This window comes from Choloepus didactylus, chromosome 2, assembly GCF_015220235.1.
Source record: "Choloepus didactylus isolate mChoDid1 chromosome 2, mChoDid1.pri, whole genome shotgun sequence".
Lineage (NCBI taxonomy): Eukaryota > Metazoa > Chordata > Mammalia > Pilosa > Megalonychidae > Choloepus > Choloepus didactylus.
The window spans coordinates 153,473,446-153,489,866 of record NC_051308.1 but is presented as its reverse complement, the minus strand read 5'-3'; the positions used below and the strand labels follow the sequence as shown (position 1 = coordinate 153,489,866).

Here is a 16,421-nt window from a genome sequence, read left to right as displayed (position 1 = left end):
TGTGTAAAAAAATAGTTGAATTGCAAAAAAAAAGTGCTGTCATCAATTGTAGCAAATTTTCCACACCAATGCAAGTGTTGGTGGTGGGGTGGTATATGGAAATACTGTATTTTCTGCATGATTGTTCTATAAACCCACAACTTCTCAAATATAAAAATAATAATAAAATGAAAAAATGTCAGCACAACAGTCTGGGGAATGTTATTTTTCCTCTCTGAGGCCTAACACTACAGAAGGTACTGCAGTCTTGTGAACTTAAGGGCCTCAGCAGGATCCAGGTGAATTTGAGGCATTTAGTGAATCAAATTTCAGTTGTGTTTACATCTGAAATGATGACTTTGCTTAATCTTTTGGTCCATCCCTTCCAGACATACCAAGACAAAGTCTTTCAGGCACTGCCCAGGTTCCAAGCACACTTATGCTTGTCATCTTATGCTTCAGCATCTTTTGCTTCAGCCTCCTTTCCAGCTCTCTCACATTGTTGTCTCTTTCCCTCTCCATCTTCTCTTTCAGTTGGTCTATCTTTTCCTTGAAGAGTCTCTCTTAACCTCCATCTTTTGCTGTGTTCCTTCTTTTTCTGTTTTAGCAGCCTCTTTTCATTCTCAGCTGCCTCCTTCTTGGCACACTCTGCTGTTCCACAAAGATTTTAAAGAGGGAAGAAAATTAAAATCATGCCTGCATTTTGCTGTCCTAAGTTCAAAGAAACTGAAAAGTTTGATTGTTCAAACTCTGAAATCATGTGTCCACACCATTAAGAACAGGTTTCAGAACGTGATGGGAAAGAACCTGCATACCTGCTGGGAAGTATAACCACAACCTTCTTATTATTTTCAGATTTATCTGAGTGTGTACTCAGAAGAAGGAGAGAAATCTCATTTGAGTAAGTCTTTCTATTAGATCTGTCATAGAGCACGACAGGAAACTCCCTGTCCCACTCTGAGCTGATCTCTGCCCCTCTACCTGCTATGGCCTTCTAATGGTGAGGGCTTTGTCTGCCTGCAGGATAGATTCCTCTAACACCATCTGCAATTGCAGGACACTCTAGAGAAGCTCATTAACCTGAGGAACCAAGAAGGAGCAAAGGCACCTCAAGCAGCAAAATCTAGTCCTGTCCCGGAGAAATTATTGTTCCATAAAACCCCAAATCTGACCTGTAATATTTGTATCATGCCAAAGATCCCCAGTGGTTCTTCTCCTTCTGTGGCCACAGCATAAGGTCCAGTTTCATTTGTGGTACATGAAACCCACCATTGCAGCCTCGTTCCTGGCTCTCCAGCCTCCTCTCCAGTGTTGCCATCTACCACTCACCCCAGGTTACAGCCTACCAGATTTATATGGACTTCTACAAACACATGCCCTCTGTTGTGTTCATATATGTGCTTTTTCTTTTCTTCTGCCTCATGCTATTCTACACATTCTCAACTAGAATAACATCTATTGATATTTAAACTTGCACCTCCTATCTCCTCTTCCATGACATTTTCCTAGGGTGCATTTCCAGTTTGGAATGAATGGCAAGTACTCTGAGCTGACCTACCAGCTTTACCATTTGCTGGCTGGGTGATTTGGAGAAGTTATTAACTTTTCTGCACATGATATTTCTCAACTGTATAAAGTGGGTAACAGCAGAATTTAAATCACAATATTAATCTGAGGATTAAATTGATAATCCGACAAAAAAACACCTAAGACCCTGCCTGGTATAGTGAGTGCTCCATATGTGTTCATCATCATTTCATTATTGTTCATATTATCATTATCATCTGTGTATGCTAGTATAACTATTATCACACCATATCCAACTGATTATAAATTTGACTATATTCTAGGAAAGATAATAAGCATTCTTCAAATAAATTTATGTCTTTAATCCATATTTCCTATACTTAGAACAGTAGCTATCATGTGTTTTGATATGAAAGAAATGGTTTTTTGTTCACCGGGATTTATGAGTCTCAACCCTTTCTTTTAGAAGAAATATTTCTTGCGTCTTCAAGAGTTTCTAAGTATTTGTGGATATAAAAGCTAAATATGTTGAGATATCACCATGGTTTGCTTTCTCTTTGCCACTGGTGCTATGGTCTTAGATTTTCAGGCATAGCAAAGACCCTCCATCTCTACTCTGCTGCCCTTCTGCCCTCTGCCTTTATTCCTCACCTTAACTCCTTTCCTGGGTGATAGCATATAGTTCTAACCAAGCTTCGATTCTGTTGTGGATAGAGTTTGTGCGCCCTAGCAGCAGAGAAAGCTCCTCTTGAAATACTTTTCTTCAGGGGCTCTGAAACCTGCTCTAGCTCAGTCTGGCAAAAGTTGATAGATGCCTCTTCATTCTGCATCAAGAAATCCTCCTTTTTCTCTGTGGTGATCTGCCAGGAAAAATGTACAGAAATACAATACAAAGAAGCTGTTAGAAAGGATGGTCCAAATGTGATCCTCTTGGAAAAAGTAGTGGAGTGGGACATTGAATGGGCCAAAAGTCATGAGACCTGTTTTACTCCCAGTTCTCACCAATCTCTGTGTGACTTGTGAGAAGTCCCTTAATTCCTTTTGGTGCTCTGTATCATCATCTGCAAAATGAAGGGATTGGATGACATGACTCCATGGTTCCTTCAGCTCTGGTATAATGAACAGTGATCCAACAGTCAACAATGAGCAATAGAAACTTGAATTGTGGCTGAAAGCAGAGTTCCTCTGATAATTTGGGTTGCTATGATGAAAACATATGCATAGAAAATCAATTCCCCAGGAATGACATATGTGTAGTCGAACAGTTTGAGACTTTTCTTGAATTCGTTTAATGTGGATTAAGTGTGTAAAGATAAAGAAATGAAAAATTTTCCTTGTATTTGAAGATTGAAATCCAGTGGGTTTACTTACACTTCCTCAAAATTAACTGAGATGTTTTTCACTTGTAAACTCTTTCAAGACAGACCAAAGATGGGCTCTCAGTGGAGATACCTGTGGTAAGCAGAATTCAGACATCCTCTAAGATTTCTCTCCTCTGGTGTACATAAGTGCCTTGTCTCTGGGCCTGGAAATTTGGTGGATTTTTTGTTCCATGATTTGATTATGTTGTATGATACCAATTGACTTTAAAAAGTAGAAATTAACCAGGTGGGCATAACCTAATCATAGTAAGTCCTTTTAAAAGAAAGGTTTTCTCCAGCTGGTGGCAGAAAGGCAAGTCAGAGAGATTAGAATCAAGAGAAAGATTCCATTCAGGCTTGCTGGATTGAAGTTGGAAGGGGGGACATGGAATAGACCCAAAAGTGGCATCCAATAGCTGAAAGAACCTAAACTCACTGTCCCTGGACACTAGACAATAAAAAAGTGGGGACATCACTCTTACAATTGCAAGGAACTGGACTCAGCAAACAACCTGTATGAGCTTAGAGGCTTCTCAAAGCCTCCAGATGAGAACTCAGCCTAGCTATCACCTTATTTTCAGGTTTCTGATATCCTGAGCAGAGAACCCAGCTACTCTGTGCCAGACTTAGAAACTATAGAAGAGAGAGATTATAAATGTGTGTTGTTTTAAGCTGCTATTTTAAAAAATTTCTTATGAAGCAATGGAAAAATTATAAAGTGTCTGCCTTTTAGATAAAGGGCAAACTACAGCACTGTAGAGCCTTATCAGACCAAAGAATCCAGGCTCCTTCTAGAATGAGAAAAGAGAATAGCCATGGGGTCAAATATGTGAACTCAGGGCATCATTCCAGAAGGGCATAAATCAGGAAGGAAAATGTTCAGACAGCACTGTAAGCTGTTTCTAGAACTCCTGACTGTCATCCTTGAAGGAGTGCTCCATAAAGATAGCAGCCATTTCCCTCTCCCAGCCCACATGGACATCCCGCAGGTCCTGGAGCATGTCTGTGGGAAACTTCACTCACTGGGTCATCTACTCCTTGTAGTGGTCAGCTGCGTTCTACATGGCCGCTGAGTTCTCATGCTGGGCCAGCCGTGTCACTGCGTTCTCCAAACAAGGCACCGCTCCACTGCTGATGGCATCCACACAGATCTCCACCAGAGTCCCCAGCTCTGAATGAGGCAGGAAATTGAGGAATGAATAACAAGTGCTCACTCATTGTTTTCCCGGCTTTAAGGATCAGCCTTCTGAAAATCACTAAAAAAAAAAAACAAATTGAACAGCCTATTTATAAATAAAAAATGAACTTTCATTTTCTCCTTTTGTGAATACATCTTCTTTTAATAATATTACTGTTTTTTGTATTCACTCCAAATTACTGATCATGGCCAATATGCTCAGGATCATCCTGAAAAAAAAAAAAAAAAACTTTCCCACCAAATAAACTAAGAAGAAGTAGGCTGGACATTCAAAGGAAAATACATAAATAAAACCAGCTATATAATTTCTGTGGCCTAGGGCAAAATGAAAACGCAGTGTCCCTTGTTTAAAAAAACAACAAGAACTTCACGACAGCGATACAGGGCACTAAACCAAGTACAGGCCCCTTCTGAGCTCAGGGCACTGCACCACTCAGGGCTCATGCCACAAAGCCTGCCCTGTACATACCGCTGTATGAAATTCTGTTTCTCAAACTCTCCAGGGGCTTGCAGGGATTCATGGCCTACTATATATTTTCTGACCTGTGTAAATTCACAAAATATCTTTTATACCTTCTCTGAGAAACAATTACCCTGTATGATTTCTCATCACAACACAGATATTCTCTCTAGAACTCTATTTTGTCTTTCTACAATTAGTGGGTTAGGATATCCAGATTTATTAGGCCTCAGTGATCCATCATGTAAGGAAATTCTATTTGTGGCAGGAACATCTGCTTTTTTACAGTCACATAAAAATGCAAATAAAGTTACTGACAAATACAAAGTATAATCAAAGCTTCACCACACACAGAAGCAGAGGCACACTTTGGAGCAAAGGCAACTCACAGTCTCTCGCACCAATGATTCCCTCTCTCGGGGTCTTAGTCTTCACAAGGGTGAAGATAAAAGAACAGAACATTTATGATTTCATCTTGAAATTACTACTCAGCTGGGCGTCTGGCACTTCTCCCATATGGACTAAGAGATTTTGTGACTTGTTGGTCAGTCAAAGACAAAGCACTTTCTATTTTGGAAAGAAATGCCTGATAAACTCTCTAAGCATGTTGGAATTTTGAATTTTGGGATTCTTTCTCACAGAAGTGGAAAAAGAGTGACCATTGCAGGGAGAGCCTTCAAACAAGAGGACTGAGGACTTTTATTTCCAAGAATCTTTTATCTTTACAGCTCCTGTGCCTGTAAATCACCTTTAATTCAATCATGTGGTGTGTCATTGCAAATGAACCTTGTGACAATCTACCAAAAACAAGGAAAATCCATTTCTGCATGGAGCAGAGTGTCAATAAAGTACTTCTGGGAGAGGATTGTGGGAAGATGATGGAGTAGGAAGCTCCAAGATTCAGTCCTTCCACCAAAAAAAAAAAAACTGTTAAATAGGCAGGAACTGTCTGAAACAACTATTTTAAAATGTCAGAGTGCACTAGAACACTGAACCTCATCCAGGGAAGAGCAAGAGGAAGAGGATGATAAATTACAGTAAAGACAAGTAACTTCTCTCTGCATGGCAGTTAGTGGCACCCAGTGGTAGCAGGCTGCCAGGGGATCCAGCCCTCGGCTAGCTTGCTGGTGACAAAAAGGGACATAAAAATCCTCTTCCCCGAGATCAGGGGTGTGCACAGCTGATCATGCCTTTTGGTTAGTGACTTTGAATTGCTGGTATCCCAGGTCTGAAGGTAACCATTTGTCTCTGGACAAAGAAGATACAGTTGCTATGCTTCCACGGGGCTTCAGGGGACAGTTCAAAGGCTGTACTTGCTAGCAAGCTAAAAACACTCAGCTTTGGTAACTATAGAAAAATCTCCTGGCCCCCTTCCTGATTGCATCCCCAGGGTACTGTGGAGCTGATCTGTGCCCCCTTCAAGGTCCCTAGCCCTGTTGTGGGAAACTCCTCTCTTGTATGCCTTTCTCCCACACCCCAACCCTGTGAAAGCAGTTTGAAATACCAAAAGCAGTGTAAGAAACTATTGACATGGATGGCCTGGAGCAAAGGCTTCAAACACCCAGGAAAGGAAGAAGTTCCCTCTCCTGAGAAATAGAGGGGGCATTCAAACCCCTATAAACAGGGGAGCTCTGATACATCTAACAAGCACAATCCCAGGACAAGACACAGGCCCCAAAACGACAGGGAGGACCTTGCATTTTGCATTTGCCTTGGGCAAATCCCTGTATTATCACCAGCTGGTTGCAAAATCAAGAAACAGACATCTCAGGGAATAAATCCCAGAATTATCATTTTAAATTATTAAAAAATAACAGTGTGCAACAAAAAGGTACAAGACAAACAAAGAAAAATAAATGGTGGCCCATCCAAAAGAAGAAGATAAAAATCCTAGAAACTCCAACGAAGAAGACCAGATATAGAGGAGTAAAGGAATAGTGTATGTGTATGCTATTGAAGTCAAGTTGGTATAAAACCAAATATGCTTGTTATATATTTAGTATGTTAAATTTTAACTCCATGGTAACTGTCCCAGTTTGAAACTGTTATGGACCCCAGAAGAGACAATGATCTTTTAATTCAATCTTACTGGGTGGAACCTTTTGATTGAGTGTTTCCGTGGAGATGTGACTCACTTAACTGTGGGTAAGACCTTTGATTAAATTATTTCCATGGAGGTGTGGACCCTGCCAATTCAGTGTGGGTCTTGATTAGTTCACCAGAGTATTTAAGAGAGCTCAAGAGCCAACACAGAGAGTCAACACAGAGATGCTTGGACATGCAGACAGAAGGATGTTTGGAGATGCTAAGCTAAGAGAGAAAACCCAAAGTTTGCCTTGGAGAAGTTACGAGAGGACCCCCAGATGCTTAGAGAGAAATGCCCTGGGAGAAAGAAGCAAGTACACACAGGAGTTAAGAAAGAGCAGCTAAGACAGAAGCCCAGAGACATTTTGGAGAAAGCCATTTTGAAACACAACCCAGGAGCAAAGGACCAGCAGACTCCAGCCATGTGCCTTCCCAGCCGACAGAGATGTTCCAGACACCGTTATCCATTCTTCAGGGAAGATATTCCCTTGTTGATGCCTTAGTATAGAAACGTTTATGGACTTAGAAATGTAAATTTGTAACCTAACAAATCTCCTTTATAAAAGCCAATCCATTTGCTCTAGCAAACCAGAACAGTAACCACAAGGAAAATAGATGAAAAGTACATCAAGATAGAAATGAGAAATCATGCAATATGGTTCATCTCAAAAAATCAAATAAATTTGGAAGTACACAATAATGGAAGTACTGAGGAACAAAAAAGGTATAAGATTTACAAAGACTAAATAATGAAATGACAGAGGAAAGTTCTGCATTATCATTAGTGACTATAAATATAAATGAATTAAACTCTCCCATCAAAAGGCGTAGATAGGCAAAATGGATAAATAAGCATGACTCAACTATATGCTGTCTACAAGAGACTCACATTTAACTCAAAGGGACAGGTTGAAAGGGAAAGGATGGGAAACCGTATACCATGCAAGTAGTAACCAAAAGAGCTGCAGTAGCTACGCTAACATCAGATAAAATAGACTTTTCATCAAAAGCAGTTATGAGGAACAAAGACAACCATTATATAATGATAAAGGGGCCAATTCAACAAGAAGATGTAACAATTATAAACATATATGTACCCAACAGCAGAGCCCCAAAATATACGAAACAAATACTGACAGATTTGAATGAAGAAATTGAAGATTATAAATTAATAGTAGGAGACTTTAATACACCACTTTCAATAATGAATAGAACATACACACAGAAGATCAGTAAGGAAACTCAAGACTTGAACAATACTCTAAACCAACTAGACCTAACAGACATATCTAGAACACTTCACCCCCCAAAAATAGAATACGCATTCTTCTTGAGTGCAAATGGAACATTTGCCAGGATAAACATATTATAGGTCATAAAACAAGTATCAATATACTCAAAAATATTGAAAACATAGAACGTACCTTCTCCAACCACAATGGAATTAAGCTAGAAATCAGTAAGAGAGGGATAAATGGAAACTTGACAAATATATGGAAATTAAACAATGTTCTCTTTTTTAACTTAATTTTATTGAGATGGTTCACATGCCATACAATTATCCAAAGATCCAAAGTGCATAATCAGTTGCCTGTGGTATCATCATATAGCTGTGCATCCATCACCACAATTATGTTTTTTTTCAATTTTTAGAACATTTTCATTGCTCCAGAAAAGAAATAAAAATAAAAAAAGGAAACTCAAATCCTGCCATACCCCTAACAATCCCCCTCCGTTGTTGACTCAGTATTGGTATAGTACATTTGTCACGATTGATGAAAGAACATAAAAATACTATTAACAGTAGCACATAGTTTGCAATAAGTATATTTTCCCTATATAACCCTCTATTATTAACTTCTAGTTATAATTTGTTCGAGTTCATGAAAGAGATTTCTAATACTTGTACAGTTAATAACGGACATTGTCCACCACAAGATTCACTGTTTCATGCATTCACATCTTTCAACCTCCAACTTTCCTTCTGGTGACTTGCATAACTCTAGCTTCCCCTTTCTGCCGCATTCACACACCTTTCAGCACTGTTAGTTACTCTCACAATAATGTGCTATCATCACCTCTGTCCATTTCCAAACACTTAAGTTCAACCTAGTTGAACATTCTGCTCATAATAAACAACCGCTCCCCATTCTTTAACCTCATTCTATATCCTGGTAACTTATATTTCATGTCTAAGAGTTTACATATCATAATTAGTTCATATCAGTAAGACCATGCAATATTTGTCCTTATGTGTCTGACTTATTTCACTCAATGTGGTGCCCTTCAAGATTTCTTCATCAATCCCTTTTTTTTTGGTAAAGATGGTTTTGTTCACCCACCATACTTTCTGTCTTAAGTAGACAATTGGTGGTTCCCTGTATAGTCATGTATTTATGTATTCACCACCATCCCCACTATCTATATAAGGACATCTCCATTTATTGCACAAAGAAGGAGAAAGAGTTAAAAAAAAAAAAAGTAGAGACACAAGAGAAAAAGAAAAAGAAAAAAAAAAAACATGGCAGCAAAAAAAAATACCAAAAGGAAAGATAGAATTAACTTAAAGTAGAAATAAACAGTCAGACAACATCACCAATGCCAAGAGTCCCATACCCCTCCCTTATGTCCCCCTCTTACAGGCACTTAGCTTTGGTATATTGCCTTTGTTACATTAAAGGAAGCATAATGCAATGTTCATGTTAACTAAAGTCTAGGTTGCATTGATTGTATTTTTCCCCAATACCACCACATTTTTAACACCTTGCAAGATTGTTATTCATTTCTTCTCCCTCATGTAAAAACATATTTGTACATTTTATCACAATTGTTGAACACGCTAGGTTTCATTGAGTTATACAGTCTCAGTCTTTATCTTTCCTCTTTCTTTCTGGTGTCCCACAAGCTCCTAACCTTCCTCTTTCAACCATACTCACAGTCATCTTTGTTCAGTGTATTTACATTGTTGTGCTACCATCACCCAAAATTGTGTTCCAAACCTCTCACTCCTGTCTTTTCCTATCTCTCTGTAGTGCTCCTTTCAGTATTTCATGCAGTGCAGGTATCTTGTTCACAAACTCTGTCATTGTCTGTTTGTCAGAGAATATTTTGAACTTTCCCTCATATTTGAAGGACAGTTTTGCTGGATATAGGATCCTTAGTTGGCAGTTTTTCTCTTTCAGTATCTTAAATATATCACACCACTTCCTCCTTGCTCCATGGTTTCTGCTGAGAAATCCACACATAGTCTTATCAAGCCTCCTTTGTATGTGATGGATTGCTTTTCTCTTGCTGCTTTCAGGATTCTCTTTGTCTTTGATGTTTGATAATCTGATTATTAAGTGTCTTGGTATACCTATTCAGATCTGTTCTGTTTGGGGTAGGCTGTGCTTCTTGGATCTGTAATTTTATGTCTTTCATAAGAGATGGGAAATTTTCATTGATTATTTCCTCTATTATTGCTTCTGCCCCTTTTCCCTTCTCTTCTCCTTCTGGGACACCCATGACATGGACATTCCTGCATTTCATGTTATCCTTCAATTCCCTGAGATGTTGCTCCTATTTTCCAATCTTTTCCCTGTCTGTTCTTTTCTGTATAGGATTTCAGGTCTCTTGTTCTCCAGTTCCTGAGTGTTTTCTTCTGCCTCTTGGGATCTGCTGTTGTATGTCTCCATTTTGTTTTTCATCTCTTGTGTTGTGCCTTTCATTTCCATGGATTCTACCAGTTGTTTTTTCAAACTTTCAATTTCTATCTTATGTTTGCCCAGTGTATTCTTTATAACCTTCATCTCTATTGTTAAATCTTCCCTGAATTCATTGATTTGGTTTAACATATTTCTTCGAAAATCTTTAATAGATTGTTTCATTAAAGTGAAATAATTATCTCAACTATATCTTGATTGAGGTGTAAGTTTGTTCCTTTGACTGGGCCATCTCTTTGTTTTTCCTAGTATAGATTATAGTTTTCTGTTGTCTAGGCATCTGGTTTCCTTGGTTACACCAGTCAGACTTTCCCAGGCCAGAATAGGTTCAGGTCCCAGAATGGGGTTATATTCAGGGTGTATCTTAGAAGAATGACAGACTTTTCTGTGAGGTCCCAGTCCCTGTGCTTTTCCCAACCTGCCCAGCATGTGGCACCTGTCAGCCTGTCACGCCTGACTAGTGTAAAGAGATGTGGCCCCTTCAGTTTCTGTTTTGGCTGTTTTCCCCCAGGCTCTGGGGTCTGGTTCTGAAGGGGAAGCTGGGCTCCATCTCCTTACTCTTAGGGAAGATTCATCCCCTAGGGATTTATCATCTGCATTTGAATAATCTCTCTGACTGTTATGTCCACCCCTGTCTGCGTCAGAGCATTGTGAACTGAAAATGGCTGTGGCTGTCTCCTCTGATACCCTCAGATTGAGAGAGAAAAAAAGGGACAGAAAGCCCCCTTTTGGAGTGAGTGTATGGCCCCCCAGTTTCACTCATTGGCCAGAGTTAACACATCTGGTCTTCTGGGCTCCCCCTCCTGGGACAAATGAGTCTTCTTGTTCTTTAAGGTCAGTCATCACTAAAAGCCTCTTTCTTCTTGTTGGGTGTTTGTAGCTTGTATTTAGCAGTCTACATTTGTTTATTAAAACCCCAGTTGAAGCTCGGTTGAGCTATATTCGCTTGCTGGGAGAGTGCTGCTCTCTACCACAGTGAGGTTTTGCAACTAAGCCTGCCATGGAGGGAAGGGGGCTCCCAGCACAGTTCCACAGTTTTTACTTACAGATTTTATGCTGCAATCTCAGGCATTCCTCCCAATCCGGTAGGTGTACAATGTGTGGACAGTCACAGTTGTCCCTCAGCAGTAATTCCAAATTATTTACTAGTTATTTCTTGTTGTACATTAGTTATTCCAGGGGACTAACTAAATTCCACTCCTCTTTAAGCTGCCACTTGCCCCCTCTGCCAACAATGTTTTCTTTTAAAAATCCATGGGTAGATAGTAAGAACCATGGCACAGAGAGGAGTGGAAGTTAGTTAGTCCCCCAAGAGGGAGGGGGAGCCCAGAGGACTGGGTGCTCTCTCTGACTGATGCATGAAACTGGGGGTCATGGACTGACCCTGAAAGGGAGCTTTCAGTCCCTTTTTCTCTCTCTCAACCTGAGCGGCTCAGTGGAGAAAGCCTCAGCCATTTTCAGCTAGCAGCACACTGACCCAGACAAGGGTGGAGATAGCAGAGTCAGAGAAACAAAGAATCTATTTATATGCAAATGACCTTTCTCTAGGGGGCATAGCTTCCCAAGAGAAAAGAGGAGGGGCCCAGCTCTACTACCTGCCTTACATTCAGAACCAGACCCCAGAGCCTGGGGGAAACAGCCACAGGCCACACCTCCTTATGCCAGTCAGGAGCTACAGGCTGACAGGCACCACCTGCTTGGCAGAAAAGCACAGCAGCTTGAGGCTGTACAGGGCACATCAACCCTCAGGGAAACTGGATACCGAATATTTCTTCCTTCGGGGTCCTGAGCCTGTTCTGGTCTAGGAAAACCTGATTGGGGTAACCAAGGAAACCAGATGCCTAGACAACAGAAAACTACAACCTACACTAAGAAAAATGAAGTTATGTCCCAGGAATTGAAACAACTAACACTAAATCAATTTAAAAAGTTTAGGGAAGATACAGCACAAAAGATGAAGGCTATAAAGAAAACACTGGGCATATATAAGGTAGAAATCAAAAGTTCAAAAAAACAACTGGCAGAATCTATGGAAATGAAAGGCACAACACAAGAGATGAAAGACACAATGGAAACATACAAGAGCAGATCTCAAGAGGCAGAAGAAAACACTCAGGAACTGGAGAACAAGAAACCTGAAATCCTACACACAAAAGAACAGACAGAGAAAAGAATGGAAAAATATGAGCAATGTCTAAGGGAATTGAATGACCACATGAAATGCAGGAATGTCCATGTCATGGGTGTCCCAGAAGGAGAAGAGAAGGGAAAAGGGGCAGAAGCAATAATAGAGGAAATAATCAATGAAAATTTCCCATCTCTTATGAAAGACATAAAATTACAGATCCGAGAAGCACAGCCTACCCCAAACAGAACAGATCTGAATAGGTATACCAAGACACTTAATAATCAGATTATCAAACATCAAAGACAAAGAGAATCCTGAAAGCAGCAAGAGAAAAGCAATCCATCACATACAAAGGAGGCTTGATAAGACTATGTGTGGATTTCTCAGCAGAAACCATGGAGCAAGGAGGAAGTGGTGTGATATATTTAAGATACTGAAAGAGAAAAACTGCCAACTAAGGATCCTATATCCAGCAAAACTGTCCTTCAAATATGAGGGAAAGTTCAAAATATTCTCTGACAAACAGACAATGACAGAGTTTGTGAACAAGATACCTGCACTGCATGAAATACTGAAAGGAGCACTACAGAGAGATAGGAAAAGACAGGAGTGAGAGGTTTGGAACACAATTTTGGGTGATGGTAGCACAACAATGTAAATACACTGAACAAAGATGACTGTGAGTATGGTTGAAAGAGGAAGGTTAGGAGCTTGTGGGACACCAGAAGGAAAGAGGAAAGATAAAGACTGAGACTGTATAACTCAGTGAAACCTAGAATGTTTAACAATTGTGATAAAATGTACAAATATGTTTTTTCATGAGGGAGGATAAATGAATGTCAACCTTGCAAGATGTTAAAAATAGGGAGGTATGGGGGGGATACAATCAATGTAAACTAGAGACTATAATTAACATAAACATTGCATTATGCTTCCTTTAATGTAACAAAGGCAATATACCAAGGCTAAATGCATATAAGAAGGGGCATAAGGGAGGAGAATAGGACTCTTGGCATTGGTAATATGATCTGACTATTCTACTTTAGTTTAATGTTATCGTTCCTTTTGCTGTTTTCTAGCTGTCATGTGTTTTTTTCTCTTTTTTGTTTTTCTTTTGTCTCTCTACCTTCTTAACTCTTCCTCCTGTTTTGTGGAAGAAATGGAGATGTCCTCATATAGATAGTGGTGAGGGTGCTGAATACATAAATATGTGACTACACAGGGAACCATCGATTGTTTACTTAGGACAGAATGTATGGTGTGCAAACAAAACCACCTTAAAAAAATGGGTTGATGAAAAAATCTTGAGGGCACTATATTGAGTGAAGTAAGTCAGACACATAAGGACAAATATTGCAGGGTGTTCTTGTTTGCTAATGCTGCCAGGATGCAAAATACCAGAAATGGATTGGCTTTTATAAAGGGGGTTTATTTGGTTACACAGTTACAGTCTTAAGGCCATAAAGTGTCCAAGGTAAGTCATGAACAATCGGGTACCTTCACTGGAGGATGGCCCATGATGTCCGGAAAACCTCTGTTAGCTGGGAAGGCACATGGCTGGCATCTGTTCCAGGGTTTCTGGTTTCAAAATGGCTTCTCCCAGGAGGTTCCTCTCTAGGCTGCAGTTCCTCAAAAATGTAACTCTTAGTTGCTCTTGGGGTGTTTTTTCCTCTCTTAGCTTCTCTGGAGCAAAAGTCTACTTTCAACCGCCATCTTCAAACTGTCTCTCACCTGCAGCTCCTCTTCTCAGCTCCTGTGCATTCTTCAAATTGTCCCTCTTGGCTGCTCCTCTTCAAAATGTCACTCACAGCTGCACTGAGTTCCTTCTGTTCGTCAGCTCATTTATATGGCTCCAGTGATTTAATTTAGACCCACCCTGAATGGGCAGGGTAACACCTCCATGGAAATTATCCAATCAGAGTCATCACCCTTAGTTGGCTGGAGTGCATCTCCTTGGAAACACTCAAAGAATTACAATCTAATTAATACTGATACATCTGCCCACACAAGATTACATCAAAGATAATGGCTTTTTCTGCGGGACATAATACATTCAAACCAGTACACAGGGTCTCACTGATATGAATTAACTATAATATGTAAACTCATAGACATGAAATATAAGTTACCAGGATATAGAAAGATGGTCAAGAATGAGGAGCAGTTGCTTATTATGAGCAGAATGTTCAACTAAGTTGAACATAAATGTTTGGAAATGAACAGAGGTGACAGTAGCAAGTTGTGAGAATAACCAACACTACTGAATGATGTGTGAATGGGTTGGAAAGGGGAAGCTCAGGGTCACGTATGAAACCAGAAAGAAAGTTGGAAGTTAAAAGATAGGAATGTATAAACAGTGAACCTTGTGGGGGACAATGTCTGTGGTTAACTGTACAAATATTAGAAATCTCTTTCATGAACTAGAGCAAATTTATGACACTATAACTAGAATTTAATAATAGAGGGGCATATAGGAAAAAATATACCTACTGCAAACTTTATACCTACAGTTAGTAGTATTTTAACGTTCTTTTATCAACAGTAATAAATGTACTATACCAATACTATGAGTCAACAATGGAGAGGGGCTGGCTAGGGGTATGGGAGGATTTGAGTTTCCTTTTTTTGTCTTTATTTCTTTTCTGAAGTAATGCAAATGTTCTAAAAATTGAAAAAAAAATTAATTGGGTGATGGATGCATAGCTGTATGATGGTACCATAGGCAATTGATTGTACACTTTGGATCTATGAATAATTGTATGGTATGTGAACAATCACAGTAAAAATACAAAAAAAAAAAAAAGAACCATCTTACAGAAAAGACGTGAGATAAAAAACTTAATGAACTGAAGAAAAGACTGAAATTTCAACATGATTTGATTATGAATGCAAGTAAAATAAGCAATGCTGCAGTGAAATGTAGCTATGTATTAAGTGAAAAAATAGCCCGGGCATCCAAACTTCTTACAGACGGTGAGTTTATAAAACACTGTCTACTGAGTGCAGCAGAAATTATGTGCCCTGAACAGAGGCAAGCATTTGCAAATATAAGACTGACTGATAATATTGTTGCTCAGCATATAGACTGTCCTGCTGAGAACTTACAGGACAAGTTGCAAGACCAAGTTAAATCATTTGTGTCTTTTTCTATTGCAGTGCAGGAGAGTACAGATGTAAACGATGCCACCCAGTCAGCTGTATTTATTCGTGGTGTTGATGAAACTTTTGACATGACCGAAGAACTTCCGAACGTGGTACCCATGACAGGCATAACATCAGGGAATGATTTATTTTTATGCATCGAGAAAAGTCTCAAAAAATTTAATGTAGATTGGTCAAAACTAATAAGTGTTACCATGGATGGTAATTCTGCAATGGCTGGTGTTAAGCAGCTTGTTACAAAACTTAAATCAAAGGTGTCGGGGCTTTGTAAAGACACAGAACTTAAGTCTGTGCATGGCCTCATTCTCCAGGAGACACTTCGCACTAAAAAGTTAAGAACGGATCGTGTCATGGACATAGTAATTTACACCGTAACCTGGATGCATTCCCATGGCTTGAGCCACAGAAAGTTCGGTATTTTGTTCAATGAATTAGACGCACAATATAGAAGTCTGTCCTACCACACAGAAGGTAAGTGGCTAAGTCTTGGCATTCTGCTACAGCAGTTTTTTGAACTGTTGGAAGAAATTGACTTTTTTGTGTCTTCTAAAAGAAAATCTGTACCTCAACTTACTAGCAAAGGCTGGAACAAAGACAGCTTTTTTGGTTGACATTACGACCCATCTGAATGCATTGGATATTTCTCTACAAGGGCGTTCACAAGTAGTTACACAAATGTATGATTCCATTTGCTTATTCCTAGTGAAATTGTGTCTTTAGGAAACTCATTTGGCAAGGAACAGTCTGGCCCACTTCCCTACTCTGATATTAGTTTCAGAAAAAGAAAGTGATAGTCTGAACTATATTCCAAAAATTAGAG

The 16,421-nt window shown here is 39.5% G+C and overlaps 1 long non-coding RNA gene across 2 annotated transcripts in view; it reads right to left on the bottom strand.

The window, feature by feature from the left end:
• Window positions 1-16,421, bottom strand: part of LOC119518660 — a 38,674-nt gene that overhangs the window by 14,622 nt on the left and 7,631 nt on the right. Inside the window, exons 1-3 of one of the 2 annotated variants that reach the window (XR_005213811.1) lie at window positions 3,891-4,115; window positions 2,509-2,958; window positions 2,164-2,366 (exon numbers count right to left, since the gene is read on the bottom strand). This is a non-coding gene — a long non-coding RNA (uncharacterized LOC119518660). Of the gene's footprint in view, window positions 1-2,163; window positions 2,367-2,508; window positions 2,959-3,890; window positions 4,116-16,421 lie in introns of those variants that run through there. The other variant, XR_005213812.1, reaches the window with a different exon arrangement.